This window comes from Podarcis pityusensis (genome assembly GCF_964106645.2).
Source record: "Podarcis pityusensis genome assembly, chromosome: 15".
NCBI lineage: Eukaryota > Metazoa > Chordata > Lepidosauria > Squamata > Lacertidae > Podarcis > Podarcis pityusensis.
The window spans coordinates 39573176-39595849 of NC_138040.1; the positions used below are offsets into that span (position 1 = coordinate 39573176).

Below are 22674 nucleotides of genomic sequence, written 5' to 3' on the forward strand. Positions count from 1 at the left end.
TACAAGCAATAATAAAAACAAGTTAAATGATTACAACTTAAAAAAAAAATTTTTTTTAAATGATATTTGTTAGGGTTTCCAAAAAAAAAGTTACATATATAAAAAAAAGGAAAATAGAAAAAATACAAAATACAAAATACAGAAAAAATAAAAAAGACTTAAAAAACAAATCAATCTTTCCATGCCTTACATTTCATTTACTTGTTTCCCTGACCTCCTCGCGCCTCCCTTTTTTGTATTCCAGTTCAGTTAATTAATTCAGCAATTCCTTTCCCTCTTTGTTTTTATCTTAATCCTTTAACTTAATATATTATAGCTTTAGGTTCTCACCTGTTAACAATCCATTTTTATATACACCTTATAACATTGCTGCTAAAACCACTTAACTTCATTCTGACATCATTCTAACATTCGTTAATTTTACAATATTTCTGTAAATAGTCTTTAAATTTCTTCCAATCTTCTTCCACCGACTCCAACTTAAAAACAAAATTAAAAAATACAACATTAAAATATTGAAACATTAAAATATTAAAATGTAGCCTCATCGCAGAGGGAGAAGGAAAAGAAAAAAGAAAGAGAGGGAGGGAATCAAATTGGCTCCAAGCCAAAGGCCAGGCGGAACAACTCTGTCTTACAGGCCCTGCGGAAAGAAATCAGATCCTGCAGGGCCCTGGTCTCATGAGGCAGAGCGTTCCACCAGACCGGAGCCAGAGTTGAAAAGGCCCTGGCTCTGGTTGAAGCCAATCTAACTTCCTTAGGGCCCAGGGCCACTAGGGTGTTGCTGTTTATGGACCTTGAGGCTTTCCGTGGGGCATACCGGGAGAGGCGGTCCCGTAGGTACGAGGGTCCTAGGCCGTGAAGGGCTTTAAAGGTCAAAAGCAGCACCTTAAATCTGACCCTGTACTCCACCGGGAGCCAGTGCAGCTGGAAAAGCACTGGGTGAATATGCTCCCATGGCAGAGACCCCGTGAGGAGCCTCGCTGCAGCATTCTGCACCCGCTGGAGTTTCTGGGACAGCCCCCCATAGGGCGAATTACAGTAGTCAAGCCTGGAGATGACCGTCGCATGGATCACTGTGGCCAGGTCGGGGCGGGAAAGGTTAAGGGGTGGTTAAAGGTTAAAGTGTTAAGGGGTTGAGGAGAGGGGGATAAGACTTACATCAGGTGTGGGGAACTTCTGGGTCCCCAGAAATGGCTGAATTACAACTCCCACAATCCTGTGCCATTGACAAGGCTTATTGGGGCAAGTGGCTCTAGCCCAAGCGGGTACTCATCACAGGTGTGTTAAGTGAATCCAGTCAACGTTTTATGTGTTCCAGTTCACCAGAGACTAGAACAAGTCCAAGTTTTACAAGAACCCAGGAGCCATCTAGCTCAGAAATGTCTACACTGAGCAGCAGTGGCATTCAGGGTTTCAGATGGGAGACACTCTGAGCCCTACCTGGATCTGCCTGGTATTGAACCTGGGATCTTCTGCACCTGTTGTTCAGCTCATTCCCTTCCTGCCACTAACCCCCCTATCCACTTCAAGAAAACATGCAGCTTTGACTTCACAAATGCTCTTTTCTCACGCCCTTTCCTTCCTATATATTATATTAGCTACCTTCTCCCTCTACAGACAAAAGAGACACTACCTTTACCAAACTATTCAAAATCTAGGAAGCAAAAGCAACTGTATTCTAAATGGTTTATTGATGCAATTCATCTGAGTGCATATAAGCTGGACTTGTGGAATTGGATTTTGTTGCTGCCAAGTGTGCTGTTATAACCTTGGTTGTGGTCCTTCAACTTCCTAAGAATAACATACGGCGTTAAAATTTCTTCTGGCACACACAAAGATTGTATGACTTCTCATTTGCATTGAGTCTACTGTTGTCAGTTGCTTTATCGGGTCCTTCACCCCCTCAATACAATGTCAATGGCACCATTACAATGCAAATGTACCTATGCAATCTCCCAAGATCCCTGCTATAAAAACTCACTCGACTTGTCCAGCTCCAGTATGCATGCTCTTATCTTAACCTTAGATAATCTTCCTAGATGCATATGTCTTTTTCATAATGTGAATTCTTTCAAAACCTTTCAGCCCATGTTAATTGGAAGCAGTTAACACCACAGTCCCAAACCAGTGTACCTGGAACTCAAATCTGAAGCTGTAATTTGGGCTTGCCTCATAGTTTACTTATGGGGGCAGGGCTTTTCTTCAGCCAGAACTCACCAGAACTCAGTTCCGGCACTTCTCACGTGTGTGCCATTGCCATTATAAGAGAACAAGTGAGACTTTCATGGTGAATTCCGGCATCTTTTTCTAGAAAAACAGCAGTGCATGAGGTAGGTGTGTGTGTGTGTGTGTACATTTTGCTTTCTTTTGGTTTCTCATTTTTCCAATCTTAAATTCAGTTCTTCACATTTCCATGTGACTTGTGCTTGTTTTTATGTCCTCATGAAAATTAGTGCAGATTTCTTCTAATATATGATTTTTGTATGCAAAAATACAAAGTATTTCCCCCTGAATATAATGTCTCTTTGTTATCTTAACTAATATGTGCATTTATAGGCACACTTTACCCTCGTATATGCATTTTTGTATAGTTTACTTCTCTGGAAAAAGAAAACTTGGAGAAGTGCAAATTTGGAAAGATCGTTGTGTTCTGGTTTTCATCTTGTTTTGGAAAGTGCAAGTTAGATAAGTTCACCTTTAAACGTGAACTGAATAAAATTTCTTCCCCCATCCCTTGCTTACAATCAAAGTGCACATAAATAAATTCTTCTTTCTTCTCACTTCCATTAATACATCTCCTTTGTGAGTTCATTTTATAACTCCCCCCCTAAAAGTAGCCACCACCATGTGCCTTTTCTTTCTATTCTTCTTTCTGGTAGAAAGAATGGAAGTTAAGGTGGAGAGAAATCAATGGAAGCAACCACAGGGCTTGTGAATAATCTGCTGGCACTGAAGAATAAGAAATTGTGTGCCATAGAAAGGAAGAAACCTTGGTAAGAGCATCAATTGTGATTTCAAGTTTCAAGGGGGGTGCAACCCCCACCCATATAAAACTGTGCACAATATGTTCATAATGTTTTATTTGTCCTGGGGGTGGGGGAAGGGATGCATTGCTTGGTGAGAAATCAGCATTGAAAAAATATCCAGTAACTAAGAACCTGGAAGCAGCCTTACTGGTGCCTGCCCAATGTCAATGGACAGGGAGGTGTGATTCGAGGACCCGACCCCCGCTTGGGGAATAAAGACACGTGGACACAGTATATAAGGTTAATGGACAAGAAAAGGCCACAACTTTATTGATTACAGCATGTGAGAAGATATTGGCTTAGGCATTGGACCATGGAATATTTGACTCCACCCACTCGAAGAGGGGGGAGTCTGAAGAGGGGCTAACCACCAGTTGGGGGAGCCTGTTGATGCTAATACAACTATAAGCTCTCCCCTGATGTCACCGAGGGTCGTGGCATGCCCCCCCCGCCACACAGGCATTGGACAGGATCCACGACCGCCGGATTCCTTTAACGAATACCAAAATTGAAGGGGTAGGCGATGGCCACACCTTGCCCTCCCAAACACCAACAACACATGAAGAAAATGTGTGTGCAATGGCGGGGAATGGCTGGCGCGGCCACATTTGAGCGGCAAGCCATGCCCCCACTGAGCTTCCTGATTGGGTGCCCAACTGGGGGGGTGGCGTGGCGCACCAGCCATGACGATAGAGCAGGGGGCGGACGCCCCCCGCATGACGCGGAAATCGTCTCCCGCTCACAACACCTCCCCTCTGGAAGGAGGAGAGGCCTTCCAAAATGTTGGTTGAGAACAAATATTCTGTGGTACTTTTAAAGATGTCAGTTCCACTGATTGAAGTGGTTGAATGGACTTACCATTCGTCACAACAGGAAATTTCAAGGCACTTCTCCCATTGATCACAATATATCCTTAGCCGCTTGGCATGTTACATTCCCATTAATGGAACAGTGAGTGAATAACAGGGTGACCTATTGTTTTTCTCCCCCAATACAGAACTTGGCTCTAACTCCCCAGCAGTTAAGTTCAATCGGCAAGAGGGCATAAGAAATAACAATAAGCTTTTATCTGAGAAATCTATAAAGCTAAATCCAGTGAACGCAGAATGTAACAAAATATTAGTTTAACTGCCTGTTTACAGCCCCTCCATAAAATGGAAAAAATAGTCTATAAAAAACATTCTGAAGCAACACTCCATAGAATGGAGGAGCATGCTTATTGTTTGACCAGACGCTGTAAATTTAATGCAGTTACATTGTTGCCACCCAGAGTTTTATTGATTATATATTTTTACTCAGATGCTTATCCAGAAATTTATTGTGTCAGTTTCCAGTTTTATCTTTTTAACCTGTGATTTCTAGGAATATGCTATTAATGAACTGCTATTAGAAAACTAAAAGGGGATTGAGGAAGGGCAGAAAGGAATGCAATATGTTTTAGAAGACAACCACTATCTAGAAACACAAGCTACTAAGAGCCGGTTTAAATGGTGTGCTGTGTGCACGAAGCACAAGCAAGATGAGGCTTCTGTGTAGCCTGGTGGCATGTTCAAAGAGTTCTTAATCCATGCCAGTTGGGCTCAAGAACAAAACTGATGCCTGGCCAACTCATCATTAGATGAATCTGAAGTCCTTGCTGTTCTATTTCCAAACAGGTTTTTAAGGACAATTGTGAATATTTTCTTTAAAATTTGCACAACGTTTTTTGATGTAAAAGCTAATGGTTGGGAGACTTTCAAGAGAGCCCAGGTTGTAAGTTCCTATGAGGTTCTCCAATGGTTGCTTGCCTCTCTTCCACTGTCACTTTCAAAGAGTGATTTCAGTTGCCCAAGCCTGGCAAGCTATTGTGTGTGCCTCCTGCCATTATGCATGTTCAAAGCATGTCCCACTATGACAGGTCTTGATGTACAGGTGGTCTAACTTGAGAGCTCAGGGAAACACTTGTATGATCAGGAAGTAGAAGCTGGTAAGGTCTGGGCTGGTAAGGACACTTGGTGTGTGTTTGTGGCTGGGGATTGGTGGCACCTGACACATGATAAAAAGAGCCTGGCAGCTTAAGGGCAGAGGCTAATGGATGTGGGAGGAACCTTTGCTCAGTGGTAGAGCATAAACTTTGCATGTAAAATATTATTTATTTATTATATTTAACAACATTTATATACCACATAAGTGGTTGGCAATAAATAGCCTTTTTAAAAGTCATTCAAAAGTACCAATAAAAACAAGCGTTAAAAACAAGTTACATAAAAATATTAAACATTAAATAAAGTCAGTAATTATAGAACGCTTATTAAAACCACTTATCAAGCTTACGTGTTGCATGCCTGAGCAGACTTGCCGAAGCAAAAACGTTTTTAACAGGCACTGAGGGAGCCCACTGAAGCCATCTGCCTGATATCCATGGGCAGCAAGTTCTGAAGTGTAGCTGCTGCTTCACTAAAGGACTGATTTCATGCAAGTGCAGATTGTACATTACTGTACGTGGTTCTTGCCCAAGTGCCAGTTCTGTGGACCTAAGTGGTGGAGTGGGATCATATGGGGTGAGCCGATTCTTCAGATTCCAGTTAAATAGAAATGGACAAATCTGTGGATTTTTGCTGCCTTCAGTTTGTCATTATTTGGATTGTAAGTCAAGTGCACCAAATTTCCACATTGGTTTATGATTTTTTTCATGTCGTTATAAAAATTCACCAGCATTTTAGTGTGCATTTATCCTCATACACACATTTTTACAAGCAATTTTTCTAATACGATTTTTTTCATTAATATACACAGTTTTTATTACACTTTGCTCTAATATACATGGGTTTTTTTTTGTTGGGGAGCTGCATTGTAAAGTTCAGATAAGTAAAAATGTCAATTGTTTGGGTTTCTGATACCTAAAAGATCATCTCATCTCTTATAGACCCAACTGATCCCTGTGCTATACAGATAAGGGCATCCTTGTTAAAGTTTAATGCACATAAAATGCTATGTTTGAATGCAGTGTGGGTGCCACAACACTAAAGGCCAAATTCCTACATTGTTCAGAACAGATCTCATGCTAGTTACAAAAGATAAACATTACAAAATAACAAAGTAATACATTGTGAATCAAGCTGTGAGGTTCTCTCTGCTATTTGCCTTGGATAAAAATATTAACAGTTGCTCTCTCCTAAATTACTGTACCAGGTGGAGGGAACAGTGGAAACTCACTCTAGAGCCACAGTAATGAAAGAGCAGGGTGGATTATTTAGAAGTGTATCCAGAGCAAGGAACAAGTCACAAGAGTGTAGCATCAGTACCACCCTGGGAGCTGGTAGGAGCAGTAGACCTTTCAGCTCCACTTTTATTTATTTACTCATGCCATTGCTATACCACTTAATATATATATTTAAAATATCTCTAAGGGCTGCACAGAAAACAACATAAACACAAATGTTTAAAAATGCACTTGCATATGCAAACATTATGTTAAAATAAATTACGTATAAATATAAAGGTAAAGGGACCCCTGACCATTAGGTCCAGTTGTGACCGACTCTGGGGTTGCGGCGCTCATCTCACTTTATTGGCCGAGGGAGCCAGCATACAGCTTCTGGGTCAAGTGGCCAGCATGACTAAGCCGCTTCTGGCAAACCAGAGCAGTGCACAGAAACACCGTTTACTTTCCCGCTGGAGCACTACCTCTTTATCTTACTTGCACTTTGATGTGCTTTCGAACTGCTAGGTGGGAGGACTTATAAATACAGTCCAATCTAAATTCCTTCCCTTTCTCAAACACCTGTTTTCTCAACCTCTTAGGTCTCACCCATTTACCAGGTTTTTATAGTTGTCCAAAATCAATTTTAAGTGTAGATTATGCAAATACTTTATGTGTTTCTCTGAACAGAACCTTGTTTGGTATAATCAGAACAATATTGAGAAAAAATATTAATAGTTGCATACTACCATACCATCCTACTATCCATTTCATAGTAAATATTCCAGTTTTGTCCTCCTTCGCCCCAACGAATTTGCTTATAGTCCACCTTCATAATAATTGCTTACCACCTTCATAATAATTTTCTGTATAGAATAGGAGAGATTTTGCTATAGAATAGCAAATTTTATGCGTAAATGAGTTTTGGTGCAGATTTGGGAAATAAGTTACAACTAAAGTGAAGCTTTTTCTCTGTGAAATCCTGAAACAAAAACTTATCTAACCTGAGCGCCTCTCCTGATCCATCCTACCATGCTTTGGAAAAATTTTGCCCATAGAATTGCTTCCTCCAGTGCCCTTTGGACATCCCTGCTGAGTAGCACAAGTCAAAAAATTGGTGTTTCAGGAGTCTGGTTTCTGCATTGATATGGCGTGTCTCTTGCAAAATGTTCTGAAGGAGCTCTGCCTTCTCAAATAGTCAGAGATCCTCTGTCACTTCACTACATCCCTCAGGCATGTACATTCCAAGTGATCACTCACATAGTCGTCATTTCAACTTTTGATAAACACATACAGTCATACCTCTGGTTGAGAACGTAATCCATGTGGGAGGCACGTTCGCAACCCGCAGCGTTCACAGCCTGAAGCACTGTGTGATGCAATTCGGTGCTTCTGCACATGCACGTGACGTCATTTTGTGCTTCTGTGCATGCGCCGAAACCCGGAAGTATCCCGTTCTGGTACTTCTGGGTTCAGCGCAGTCTGCAACCCGAAAACACGCAACCCGCAGCGTTTGTAACCTGAGGTATGACTGTACATCATTACTCTTCAGAATTCCAGTGTAGTCACCAGCATATGGCCTCCCCACCTTTCCAGCTCCCTCACCCCCATCCACCTAACTAGAACACTTCCCACACTCCTTTCTAGTTCTCAACAAGCCACCCAACACCCCATACCTCAACTTCCTTCTTGTCCACAGTAATGACCTCTGAAATGCAGAAGCACTTGTGGTATAAATCTATAGAACTCCTGCTGAAACTGGGCTGTATTTCCTTTATAGTTTAGAAACTACATGTGTGGGTATTTATGCTAAGGTTGTCCAGATCAAAGTCTCCTTCACGCTCTCATGGTGCACCTTAATTTTATACTAAGCCTACCATCAAAAGCCATGTAACAACATCCAAACATGAGTGCTAGAGAAAGAACAATACTACACAAACTTCTATTCCTCCTTAGTAATAAAACATCTATGTATCACCCTCCTTATTTTTCTATGAAATGAAGGTTGCATAATTCATGGAGGGTAAGGTAAAGCTGGAGGCTATACAGATTTTGGCTGACGTTTCTTGCATGGTGGCAGTACTGTCTTCCAATCTTCCCAGAAGTTCATAGAATCTTCCATTTCCACAGCCTTTATTTCTTCCTCTCCCAAGGGAAGTTTAATCTTTAAAAGGGTCATTTCTTTTTTTGAAGATTGCATGCCATCCACTTCTGCAATCAGAGCAAACGTGAAACCAGGCTTCAGAAGCTAGTCTGTGGCAGGTTTAAATTCCTGTCTTCTTCTGGGGGTCTTAATGCTCAGGTCCTGTAGAAATATAATGGGCTGCCCTTTATGTTTGATTCCCCCCCTTGCTCTCAGTGCTTTGAATAGTTTATATTTTATAGCAATGTTGTTGAATGTTACAATATTGCCACATGTCAGAGCTTTCTATGGGTTCTCTCAATGTCAAGGTGGGACAATTCAGTCAAGTAACAACTCCATCCACCAATAATCAAAAAGTCAATTAAAACAGTTTTGTTCCACTTCATTTAGACTACACCCTAAGATCTCTTCTGTTTCCCCCATTTGCCTGGTCATCCACCTTGATAATGAATTATCTCTGCATGTTTCTTTCTGGTCTGTATGGTATATTCCCATATCAAATGCTTCCACCACTATTTTCTCCATGTCTGTGACTCAAGGACGTCAGACATATTTTAGCTAAATACTAGGAGAAGCTTACTAATAGTAAAAATAGCACAAGGGTGCATGGGAGCAAACAGCCTGGGGGTGGGTGGGATTGGGCTCTCCTTTGCTGGAGGCACTGAAGCTGAGGCTACAGGCCGTATGTTATGGATGCTGAAGTTGGAGGTTATCACTGTGGTAGCTGGTGCCCATCGGGACCAGCATAAGGCAAAGAGGCCAGTAGTAGGCAGACAGAAAGCCATTGACTGGTGAAACTAATTAAAGTTTTGGCCACATCCTCTTGCTGAATTCTTCAGGGGCAACACTGAGGCTAAAGAGGAGGAAACTGACCGTAAGTGCCAACTCCTTGATTGGTTGGAAGGTGAGGGATGGCTATGGGGAAGGCTGAGGTTGGAGGGGCAGGGTCCCATCTGCCTTTATGGATCAGCCTCTGCTGGGATATCTGCACTGAGTAGAGGGCTAGACTAGCCGATCTCCAAGGTCTCTCCTAACTTACAGATTCTATGATTTATAAATTGAGTGTATATAGCCAAGAGATTAAACCAACAAGACATTTCCCATCGGAATTTTAAAAGAGCTTCAGATTAAAATTACTTTCAATCACAGATGTAGTTGATTGGTTCTGAGCTGATGACAACTTAGCAAAGAATGACTCTCTGTCCGAGAACTCTCTCCAGAGTCCAACTTATATCATTTGTGGTTTGAAACTCTGAACTGCTTGTCAGCGTTTGGCAGAAGATTTAGACGACTCCGACACAATTTATGATCACCTCTTCCTCTCTCTTGCTCTGGGAAATACAATTATTTCAGGAACTCTTCTGCAGTCCAGACTTCTGGAAATGGCCATTTTCTCTCCATTTTAGGATGTGAAGATAAGAAAGCAAGAAAAAAATGTTTCAGTTAGGAACACCAGAGCAGAAGGACACCAGGATATTGAAAAGCTTAAAGCTTTGCATGACTAATGACTACCTCTTATGGAGCAGAGAACACTTTCTACATTTGAAATAGGACAAAAAAAATCTAATACTGGATAATCATATCATATGGGATGCCCAAGGAGAAAATTACTAAGCAACAGCGATTGAATTATATTAAGAGGTTTTGCTATTGTAGGCAAGAGGATCATTACAAAAAAAGTGGTTTCTCCATTTTCCAGCCTATTTTAACATACTTAATAGCAGCAGTTCACACCTTTGCAGCTATAAGCAGAGCTTAGTGCTAACACACCATCATTTACATTCCTTGCAAGTGTGGCATGGCCTCACAAGTTTTGCTGCCAACAGGGATGGGGAACACGTGAGCCACAATATGCTGTTTTACTAGAACTCCCCTCATCTCTGACCATTGGCCATACTTCATGAAGCTGATTGGAGTTGGAGTCCAGCAACATCTAGAGGGTCACAAATTCCCTTTCCCTCTCATATATCACCATCATCATCATCATCATCATTAAAAACAACTTTTTAAATAGTTTCTCTAAATACAGAAAACAAACAACCCCCACATACCCCCCACCCATCAAGAACTGTGTACACACACAATGTAAATGATACAGTCAGATGTTAAGCAGGTTCCCACAACCTCCCTTTCGGTCCAAAACTCAATTAGTCACACTGAATAAGAGGAGAATTGAACAAAATGTTGGATGCAAAAAGCAAACGATTCCATGCGCTGAGTTCTTAACATTTTATTTGGACCCCATGAAGCATTCACTCACTTGTGATCTGAGGCCTGGAAGAAAGTCTCATGGACAGTTGTTTTCAAATTGTGAATCCTATCACCCAGTGTCCTATGCCACTACATCTGATGAAGAAATTGCAGACTGAGCAGACAGTTACCACTTGATCAACATTATAAGGCCTGCCAGCTGACACAGCATTTGATCAAGGGACCAATGTAGGAAACATGGCTCCAAAAAGCCTAAACTCCAAGACCTGCTCTTCACTCCAAACATGCTCTTTATGGCATTATTTGACTGCTTGCCTGTCCTCAACACTCCCTCATCGTTGCTTGTGCTTGGAATCTCTTTACCTATTTGGACTGCGCTAATTGCTTCTCATCTATCTATCTATCTATCTATCTATCTATCTATCTATCCTAAGCTGCAACTTAGGGAACATGGAGGGTTGCTGGATCTCAACGAGCCTAATCTAAAGACTCAGGGTCTTCATGAGATGGGTAAAACTCCAGGTCAAGGGGCTGGAACCAAGGAACCAGGTTGCTTTGTGCTTGGCTCAAAAGTTTCTGATACAGTCATACCTTGGAAGTCAAACAGGATCCATTTCAGAAGTCCATTTGACTTCCAAAATGTTCGGAAGCCAAAGCTCAGCTTCTGATTAGCTGTTCGAAAACCAAGGTATGACTGTATTTCCTTTATCGCATAAAACATGGGAAGTTACCTTATGTGGTCAGACTCAACCATATAGTCTAATACTGTCTACTATGATTGGAAGTGGTTCTCCAGTGACTGAGGCAGAGGTCTTCCAAATAACTTGCAACTTGAGCTTTTAAACCTGATCCTTTAAATTGGAGGTGTCAGGTGTGATGGAGCAGCCTGTAGCCTGCATAGTGAGAAGGAGCAGAGATAAGCAAATCAGCTAACCAAGCCTATTCCCCTTTGATCTTCATCACTGCCACCAAGTGGATATCTTTATTCACTGACTGCCTCTACTAAACAGCCCACTAACCTCTGAAACTTATGCAATGGCCCAACCAACTTTCTGCCCTGGGTAATGTAGTAAGGCACAGGGTGGCTAGCAAGCCACAAAGTTAACCCAAAATTCTTACTTTTGCTAAAGGTTTTTTTTAAAGGCAGCAAATTAAATAATCACATAAAAGCCTCCAAACCCAATGTCAATGCCCCAAACCGAATCACCCTCCAACAATTTTATTGCAGGTGGTGCTGTGGTCTAAACCACAGAGCCTAGGACTTGCTGATCAGAAGGTTGGCGGTTTGAATCCCCACGATGGGGTGAGCTCCCATTGCTCAGTCCCTGCTCCTGCCAACCTAGCAGTTCGAAAGCACATCAAAGTGCAAATAGATAAATAGGTACCACTCCGGCGGGAAGGTGAAAGGTGTTTCTGTGCACTGCTCTGGTTCACCAGAAGCAGCTTAGTCATGCTGGCCACACGACCTGGAAGCTGGAAGCTTTATTGGCTCCCTCGGCCAATAAAGCGAGATGAGCGCTGCAACCCCAGAGTCGTACACTACTGGACCTAATGGTCGGGGTCCCTTTACCTTTACCTTTTACCTCGAAACTCAATGTCAGTGCCCCAAACCGAATCACCCTCCAACAATTTTATCTTAAATCTATTTATGCAATTGCTATTTGTGTGACTGACATGTCATCTAATTTTGTCACAGAGAGGTAGTAGATAGCTAAGACAGCTTAGCAAGATTAATACTGTTCTAGCTGTGGGACGCGGGTGGCACTGTGGGTAAAACCTCAGTGCCTAGGACTTGCTGATCGTATGGTCGGCGGTTCGAATCCCCGCGGCGGGGTGAGCTCCCGTCTTTCGGTCCCAGCTCCTGCCCACCTAGCAGTTCTAAAGCACCCCTAAGTGCAAGTAGATAAATAGGTACCGCTTTATAGCGGGAAGGTAACGGTGTTTCCGTGTGCTGCGCTGGTGCTGGCTCGCCAGCTGCAGCTTTGTCACGCTGGCCATGTGACCCAGAAGTGTCTTTGGACGGCGCTGGCTCACGGCCTATAAAGCGAGATGAGCACGCAACCCTAGAGTCGGACACGACTGGCCCGTACGGGCAGGGGTACCTTTACCTTTACCTTTAGCTGTGGCCCAGTATTCAATATAAAGCAGAGGAACCAACATGGTGCCTTCCAGACTTTAGATTACTACTCCCATCATACCTGACCATTGGCCCTGACCAACATCTGGCTCCTCCTGATACATAGTTTTACTCTCAAAAGATCTGCATTTGTTTGCTGAAGCTGAAACCCTTAAAAGCATGTTTGAGAAATTCATATTTTCTGAAACTTAATGGAAGAAGTCTGTGACTCTTGGGCAAAGTTCCAGAGGCAATATCTAAGAAAAATCACCTTCCTCTAGGTGGTCTATTTCAAACTTCAATGGGTTAACATGAGAGCTCCTGGCAACTGGTTTTATCTGAGGAGTGTTCTTCCTTTGTTTCCTTGTTCAGTTCTGCTGATGTAATATCCCCCATAAATCGAAAGATAAGAGCTGGGTACAGTATGTCCTTTTGATAAATTTACTGTGATTCCTTGGAGGGGAACAGAAAGAGAGAGAGAGAGAATAAAAACTAGCATTTCACAGCTGCATGGTTACAATATTTGCAGTCTGCTCTCAAAATAAGAAGAGACATTATATCTCAGGTGGTGATTAAGGACTTGGGGGCAGGGGGAGTCTTCTACAGCAGCTGGTGCTGCTTGGTGTCCCATCTTTGTAGCTCATTATCCCAAGTTGAACTCCTGCATTGCTAAGTGTTGTGTATTGCACTTTACATGAGAGGAACCCTGCATTGGTAAGTGTTGTGTGCTACGCGGGGGTAACAGGGCACAAATCAGACCTGCAAATAAATTAAGTTCTACACAATATATATTGCAAACAAATTAAGTTGTAGTCCAGAGTTGGAGGTGTTGCAGAAGTAAGGGAAAGCCTCTCCTCCTTCCAGAGGGGAGGAGTTGTGAGCGGGAGCCGTTTCCCACATTGGCTGGGGACTTTCCGGCCCCTGCTCAGCTGTCCCGGCTGCTGCACCACACCTCCCAGCAGCCAACCAATTGGGCAGAGGCTTGGGGGCAGGGTTTAGCCACTCAAATGCAGCCACGGCAGCACTTCCCTCTCATTGTGCTGCTGGGTTACGTCGGATCACCCACCCGCCCTCCCTTTAGTTCATTGCTTTGTTTTTGACCTTGCCATGGACCTGTGGTTGGTCACCTTGGTTGCCTAAGGGGCCTGGTAGGAATTTTTATCCAGCTGGCAAATTAGCACCAGCCACTTGGTTTTTTCCCCGCCTCGTAGCAAATCGTCACAACTTTTTGGGTATTGACGGTTAGGTATTGGAATATGTTGGTGTATTGGAGGGCAGGGTGTGGACATTGCCTACCCCTCCACTTTATGGGTATTCCGTTAAAGGAATCTGGTGGTTGTGGATCTTGTCCGACGCCCTTGTTGGTGACTAGGGCCATGGCATGACCCCTGGTGACATCAGGGGGAGCTTACAGTTGTATTTGCATCAACAGGCTCCTCCTACTGGTGGTTAACCCTTGATAGACTCACCCCTTCCTGAGGGGGTGGAGTCACACTCTATGGTTTTATCCAGTGCCTAAGCCAATACCACCCACATGCTGTAATCAATAAAGTTGTGACCTTCTTTAGCCCATTAACCTAATATACTGCGCCCTTGTGTCTTTCTTATCCTCAAGCGGGTGGTGGGTCCTTGACTCACAAGTGTGAGGCAGCTACTATTTTTTCTTCTTCATGTGTTGTTCACTAGGTAGTAAGTTGCAGTAGGCTTTGGAAGACTAGGATTCTCACTGGGTGATACTGGGCCAGTCAGTCTTACTTTCCTAACAGAATTGTTGTGAGGATAATGTGGAGAGGGAGACAACCCTTGAGTTTCTTGGAGGAAGAGTGGCATATAAATTTCTTCTTCTTCTTCGTCATCTTTGTCATCTTCTTCTTCTTCTGGTGTTCTGGAAGGAACAACTGACATCACTAGTCCCTTCCATGGGCCTGCAGTATAAAAGCTCTTCAAGATTAGCTTGTTTGATTACTCTTACCATGTTGCAGAAAACAGAAGGGACCATCCCAAACATGCTATTAAAAAGTCTTTAATGCAATCATCCAAGAATAACCCAACATATTTCAACCTAGCAAAACACCATATTGTCACTAGAGAAATGGATTTGCTTATGTTTTTTGCAGACATAATATGGGTGCAGGGGAGAGGGGAAGTTTCACACATCTTCACCTTTATTTGTTATTCTCTTTTCAGTAAGTACAATGAGTTTATCCCAACACCAGTTAACAATAGAAGTAAACCCCAAGAAACTATTTGTATTTTTCACACATCTCTTCTCACCCCAATCCATACTGTATCTTCCAGGGCTGACAATCAGCAGTCCCTGGATATCCAGACTGCAAGGACAAATAGAGTTAATTGATGAATGAGTCTCTGCTTTGCTGATATGACCTCCCATCTATCAGGCAGGTGATCACACAGCAGGCAAAGCCAAAGGACTAATATTCACCATTGCTCATGTGTGTGTGTGATAGCTCATCTGATAATTCTCAGTTGCTCTTTGCAATGCTTCCAAAAGTTCCCCTCAAACCAAAATGCTTCCCAGATTTTGGATTTCCAAGTTATGGTCCTGTATTGGAAATGAAGCTAATAAGAACATAAGAAGAGACCTACTGGATTCAGCCAGTGATCCATCTAGTGAACATGCTGTTCTCACAATAGCTAACCAGATGCCTATGGGAAGCCTGCAAGCAGGACATGAGTGCAACAGCGTATTCCCAACTTGTGATTCCCAGCAACTGGTATTCAGAGACATACTGCCCCTGACAGTAGGGACAGAACATAGTCATCATGGCTAGTAGACACTGACAGCCTTATGTTAATGATACACACACACACACACACACACACACTTGCCACAAAGGTGCTGTGCGTACAGCTGCTTGCAGCTTTCAGTTCTTTCACTTCATTCATTATTTCCTCCCACTCCAGAGATTACTGATACACATATTTACATTGATTACAAAAAAGGGGAAAAGCTAGCTTGATGTTTTTGTACACATGACAGCCTCATTATTCTGTTCCTATGTGGTGTTTTACTAATATACAGGAATGCCCATGTTCAGCATCAAAACACCACCCAAAATAGCACTTTTCTTGGCCTTAGCCTGATTAGTGGTGGGGGTGGGGGGTGGGGAGGAAAGACAATGGAGACTCTGGGCCGAAGCTGACGGAAGTCAGAGTCTGGAACTGGGGTGCCAACCTGAATAAAATATATTTTTGGGGGGAGGAGGTAAACCCCACCCCACATAATCGATCACATGACACAGCACATGCATACCATTTGAATGGCAGTGCCCATTACCTTTTGGGAGAGGCAGCCCCCTCAAATATTTTATTGTTATGGCCAAAGGGACTGGGTTGGCTGGGTTGTTATGGGTTGGCTCCTATGGAACCATGTAAATCTTCTCTTCCCAGAACTAGCAATGTTTGCTAGGTTTTGTGACTCCCACCTTTCTGCCCTAAAGTGAGCAGTGTAAGTGCCATTTTGTCCCCATTTTCAGGGTACACTACAGCTGCTGCTGGGAAGACTGTGGTCTTTGGGTTCACAGCCTTTATCTATCAGATGAGTTTATGGTCCATGTGTGTGTGTTTTATTCACTCTGTTTCATTCTCTCTCTCTCTCTCTCTCTCTCTCTCTCTCTCTCTCTCTCATTTGAAAAACACCAAATATCAATTTGTTTCCACCTTGTATATTTTGGGAGCTCAAGTACTGCTCAGTATGCTGCTGACCTTTTTAGTATTCCATATTTTGATTATCCACCCATTTCCCTCTTTCCTGCAGGCACTTTGGGTCTATGAACACAGTAAACAGGCAGGATATGCTCAACCTAATAAATAGGTTGTAACAGTGCAACAGAACTATAACCATAATTTACAATATATGATGCATCCAAATGTTTCAGCTCTCAGTTTTTGTTACCAACTTGCCAAATGGGAAGAAAGCTGAGAGAGAATAGATCAGACAGTGTCAGTATTGGGCAAAGGCGGGGACAAAGGGAGGGAGAATTTTCACTAGGACTGATTTATTGTAAGGAGGTACTTGGAGAAATGAAATGTAAGTGCATAGCTGCATATTCACATCACAGGTCTTGCCAAATAGATTTTGCTGCCTAAGACAGACAATATGGTTCCCCTCACAACTCCATATACAGAAGTTAAGTAGGCTGGTAGTTTGACTCTTGTTTCAACTGTGGTGATGGGATGACATTCTCCACCACACCTGAGGCAGCAGGTTTTATGGTGGGGGGGGGGGCAGAAGAGGACACGTGGCAACAAAGATGAATAGTAGGGGATTCAAGATAAATAGGTAAGGGTTGCTCCTGCTGCTTCTGAGCATCTGCACCAAGACAGTTATCTTACTCTGCCTTAATGAGTTTCAGTTGTATGTTTTGATTGGTTGGTTCCACATGTGCCCATGTTTTGCATGCTACACGTTTTTCCCTTGAAATGTGATGGATTGTCGAACAATTTCAGATCCACATTTTAAAACTGTTGGGTTTGTTGGTCAAATAGCTACTAAAAACTTAAAGTAAAATAATTTCACATGGAATGGTTATAGTTCCAAGGCTACAGGAATCAACATCTGAGCATGTACAAAGATGGTGGTGGTGATTTATACTGAGTCATGCTGAATGTTTGTGCACACAAGCTACAAATTAACATGTAATCAAACTGAATTTAAATTATGAGAATATTACAGTTCACTTGAGAGAGATTCAGGCTCAGTGCACATCAGATTCAACCTCTAAACTCACCAAGTAGGAGATTTGATGACAGAAATCACTTTGTGACTTAAGAGTTAACTTGAGTTAATTCTTTTAGTGTTAAAGTCAACTAGCCAAGAAGGGGCTAGTTCTACATTTTGTGTAATACATTTTAATTACATTTTTATTCCATCTGGAGGACATATTTTTCATGTCTTTTATTAAGACTCAAAACAACCCAGTGGGCTAGGCTAACAGATAGTCACTTCTAGCTACTAGCCAGCCATAAAGGCTACTAGCAATGATGGCTATGCTCTGCCTCCACAGTTAGAGTCAGTAATGTTTCTGAATACCAGCTGCTGGAAAGCACATGAGGGAAGAGTGTTCTTGTTCTTAAATCCTGCTTGTAAGTTTACCACTGGCATCCATTTGGCTACTATGAGAGCAGGATGCTGGACTAAATGGGACATTAGCCTGAGCCAGCAGGCTCTGCTTGTATTATAATGGCCATTACAAAACCACCCAGAAATCTTTGAGGCTGAAGCAAGGATTGCTTTGTACATCTTTGAAGCCTGGGTCCAATGGTTGCATTCAGTGCTAGTTCTACTCAGAGCAGACACATTGAAATTAATGGACATGACTAATTTAGGTACATTAATTTCAATGGATCTACTCCCAAGTAGAACTTGGATACAACAACATTACTCTAATCACTACACAACACCAGCGCAGTAATGAATGAAACACCTGCAAGACCAGACCAAATCATCAACACAAGAGATGCAGCAATGTCTTACAGTGGCTTACACTGGGGATGATGTGGGCTTGTTATTCTAAGCAGGTTGCCTTATTTCATTTCATTTTATTGTTAGAATAATCTAGTGTACCAGAAAAGCTCAAAGGCACTTTCCACATATTCATCCTTTAAAGATCAGCTTTATCTCTTCCCTTTGCCTCTGGTTAATTCTTTTCTGTCTTCACAAAAGGATGCCTTATTGCACCTGCAGCATCGTATTTGCAGTCAACAACACAAACAGCTCTTTTACTTGTAAAATTCATTTGCCGCCATCCCCGTCTTTGTTTGCATCTGTGCAATTATCTCCCCTGCCCCGACACATAGATACATTTTTATTTTATTTTTTGGTCATCAAATACTCAGACTGGTAAAAGCGTGCCAAAGTATTCTTTGATCCAGGAGAAACAAAGCAGGCACCCCTTCCTGTGGTGCTGAGTGGGTGGCTCTGGAGTCATCCATGTCAGTAAAGTATAGGTGGAATCTTCTTTGTAGGAATATTTCATCCAATCATTACCCAAAGGCTGTGGCTTTTGTAGAACTAAATCTCTGTGGGGTCTCTAAAGTAGAAACAAAAATCTTTGTGTGACTAAAGGCTAAAACAAAACTGCACACTTCCAATTGAATCAACAATGAAGCTACCTTTATTCCCTCTCTTACGTTTGTAACAGACATGGGATGTCATGTGGGAACTATTGTCTTAGATTTTCCTTGGCAGTGAGAGTCAAGTCTTGGCATGATTTGACCTTAAATACAATGCTCTTTAGCATTTTCATAACCACCTTTAACCCCAATCTGCACTATGGGACCCCTTTAAAATGAGTGCTATATACTGCTATGAACTTCCTTTTTCCATAGGTTTTGTTTCCTTTGGTTTGAAGTGCATTGCATATTATATCAGCAGCAGCAGCAGTAGCAGCAGCAGCAGCAGCAGCAGGAGTGTACAACAAGAACAGCAAAAACAAAAACACAAAAGAGCAGATACATTTAAAATAAAACCAAACAAAAACAGTGTGAAGTAGACATTCATGAAAAACCAACACATTATACTTGACTTGGCAGCTAATTGGCAGCTGATGCAGTGCCTTTAACATTGGTCTCATGTGTCCATGGTAGGAAACCTCATATAGCAACCTAGCCACTTCATTCTGTGCCAGCTGCAGCTTCCAAGCCAAATATAAGGGTATCCCCACATAATGTGTATTGCAATAAACCCGTCTTGTTGCTATCAGCACATGGCTCTCAGTTGCTAGGCTATCCCTGTTAGTCATTGCTGGAAGGCCATCCAAAGCTGATAATTGGTGCTCCTTGTCATTATGGTTGCCTAGCGCTTCAGTGATAGAGATAGATTCACAATCACCTCAATACTATGTACCTATCCCTTCAGTCTAAGACAGGTTAATCTAAAACAGGTTAAATCCGTAGCTCCCAGATTTAGGAACAACGTACTCAACATGCATTCACCTCATCAGGATTCAACATCAGTTGTGTTGTCTGCCTCTGCGGTCTCCAGCTCAGAAATACTAGTAGAACCCATCCTCTCTGATGGAGCTGGTGACTGTTAAGAGTAAATTAAGACACTTTAAACAATGAGGCATATTTTAAAAATGATGAGGCATTAAAAATGAGGCTTCTCTCACTGAAGGCAGAACTCATACAAAAGTGCAGCTCCTATTTAAAACTTGTCCAGCAGGAAGTAAACGGCATTTCCGTGCACTGCTCTGGTTCACCAGAAACAGCTTAGTCATGTTGGCCACATGACCCGGAAGCTGTTCACCGGCTCCCTCGGCCAGTAGTGCGAGATGAGTGCCCCAACCCCAGAGCAGAGTTGTCCGCAACTGGGCCTAATGGTCAGGGGTCCCTTTACCTTTACTTGATGTTTATTGGTGCTGAAATAACGTTTGAGGTTTGCTCTTGGCTTATCCAGTCTAAGCCCTGCATGGAACTGTCCAAGGTGCCGGATGCATTTCCTTAGGTAAAGGTAAAGGGACCCCTGAACATTGGGTCCAGTCGTGACCGACTCTGGGGTTGCGGCACTCATCTTGCTTTATTGGCCAAGGGAGCTGGCGTACAGCTTCCAGATCATGTGGCCAGCATGACTAAATCGCTTCTGGTGAACCAGAACAGCGCACGGAAACGCTGTTTACCTTCCCGCCGGAGCGGTACCTATTTATCTACTTGCACTTTGACGTGCTTTCGAACTGCTAGGTTGGCTGGAGCAGGGACCGAGCAACGGGAGCTCACCCCATCTAAGCCCTGCATCCAGGGTGCTGGATGCATTTCCTTACCAGAATGCTAAACCTTGCCCTCCTTCGCTTTGAATCTCTCTGACTGTCATAACTGTCAAATTGCTGAAGCTGTTGTTTAGAACCAAACAACCTGTGGCTCATGCTCATAGTGGTGAACCACAGTTTTCCATCACATCTGAATCCAACCACTGTTATTTAATTCCATTGTGTTTTCAGATGGGACTAATCACCCACTAAGGTGTTAAGAGTGAACTCTAACTCTATGACAACTCTTCTAGAATCCCTAGCTTGGGATTCCAAATAAATGGCAGTATTCCATCAATGCATTGATGGAAATGAGTTATTTTATCTCCCAAATTATTGTTGGCTGTTACCCTGTTTGATCAAATGCTTAGTTAGGTTCATTTATCCAAATAAAGTAATTGCTTACCATTTTTCCAATCATGTATTTGGTTCCCTTGACGCTCAGACTAACATCTACTCCACATTAGGAGTGTTGCTGCAGTCTGATGGCCTCCCAGTGGACCTTAGTACTCTGATTATTTTTTAATGAGAAAATCAGCAAAATGACAATCACCAAACAAATATAAGTAATGCTAGTAATACACATAAATGTCACAACTGTTTCTAGAAGTTTCTGTAGAGCTATCAGAAGTCTGCAGGAGCATCAGAGTGACACTTGCACCACAAATCTGATTGCAAATAATGCTTATCTGAAGAGCCTTTACTCTATGGGTAACAATCTCTTTCTTAAACCTAAGATTTCCGTTAGTATATTACACACGACAGCTCATACAGTGAAAGCTTATATTTAGTTGATCTTAAAGGTGCCACTGGAATTATTAAAAAAGATTTTTTCATCTTTCATCTTGTTATTTATTATGACTGAGATTTCCCTGTAACAAATGTGCCAAGATGCCACAGAGGCAAGACCACCCTGCAGTGCTTCTCCATTACTTGTAGCTGCCACCACCCACTACCAATTCACCCAAGATTTGGGCAATACTGTGGAAGAATATTCCTGCAAAGTCCAAGTACAGTGCATCTTAAATGGTCTTTGGTGGTGGCTCTCCTACTGGTCCCGCCTTGGCATACAGCTGAGGTGAAACACATCATGGGAGTGGGATCAGTGTGGCCCTTCAGATGTTGCTGGACTACAACTCCCATCATCCCTGACCATTGGCCATGTTGCATGGGCTTTCTGAGAAATGGACTTAGAAAGCCTTCTTATATATCATCCATCCTGCGCACTGCAGTTGACAGGATGTGCTTGTGTTGCCCCACTGGTAGACTTGGTCCACAAGTCAGTGATGTGTTTGCAAATTTTAGCTGAATTCAGACAACACTGTATTCAATTTCCCAATATTTCTTTATCTGTTAATTTTTGCATTTTATGTGATTTTTCACACAATTTAAACACTACTTATAGAAATCTAGCAGAATCTAGTGGAAATTTAGTGCTCATTTCCATGTAAATTGCTTCCAGATAAATCCATTTGCAACCCTGTTAACCCAGAAAATGATGGGAGTATTGTGCTGTAATTGCACCACAGTTTTAGATAATAGAAAAATAAAAATCAGGTGTGCTTGAAGCACCAATAATTCTGTGTGATAATTGTGCTTGACCCAGATCTCACTCACTTATTCATGTGTGTTTTGTTTTTTGGAAAGGTGGGGACACTGAGTTTCCAAGTTGCTCTTAGCTGTGGCTTAGGAAAATCTCTCTGTTTCTTGTTTTCAGATCTTCAGTTTAGCTATCCACATACCCACATCAGCTTGATTAAAAAAAGTTTTTCTGAAACTATATCAACATTTTGGTGTGAATTTTTCCAAATATACTTGTTTTTGCATGCAATATTACCTAATAGATTTTTTTTTTTGAAAAAAGCAATTCCCACTAATATATGTGCTGTTATGCACACCTAGTATATGCATTTTTGTACACTTTATTTGACAGGGGGGAAAATGGATTGCAAAATTCAGAGAAGTGTGAATTTCAAAGGATGGCTGTGTTTCAGTTTGCCTAATGCTTCAGAAAGTGCAAATTAGGTAGCTTTGCTTTTAAAAGCCAACTGAATTGAATTTATTCCCCATCCTTAGCTTGATTGTTGACTTAAATACTGGGCCTCTGCCTGCCTCCCTTCCTTCCTGCCCACCCTCCTTCAGAGACTGGGAAGACCATTCACCTCCTCACTGCAGGAGACAATAGGGATCATTATTTTCACAATTCATCACTGCTAGCCACAATTGCT

The 22674-nt window shown here is 42.3% G+C and overlaps 1 long non-coding RNA gene across 1 annotated transcript; it reads right to left on the reverse strand.

Annotated features, from left to right (window-relative positions):
• Nucleotides 1-18497: 18497 nt before the first annotated feature.
• LOC308464484 lies at nt 18498-20680 on the reverse strand. Its single transcript, XR_013980075.1, has 2 exons — nt 20462-20680; nt 18498-18733 (listed from the first exon to the last, which is right to left on the reverse strand). It is a non-coding gene; the product is annotated as an uncharacterized lncRNA (long non-coding RNA).
• Between the last annotated feature and the right edge of the window lie 1994 nt (nt 20681-22674).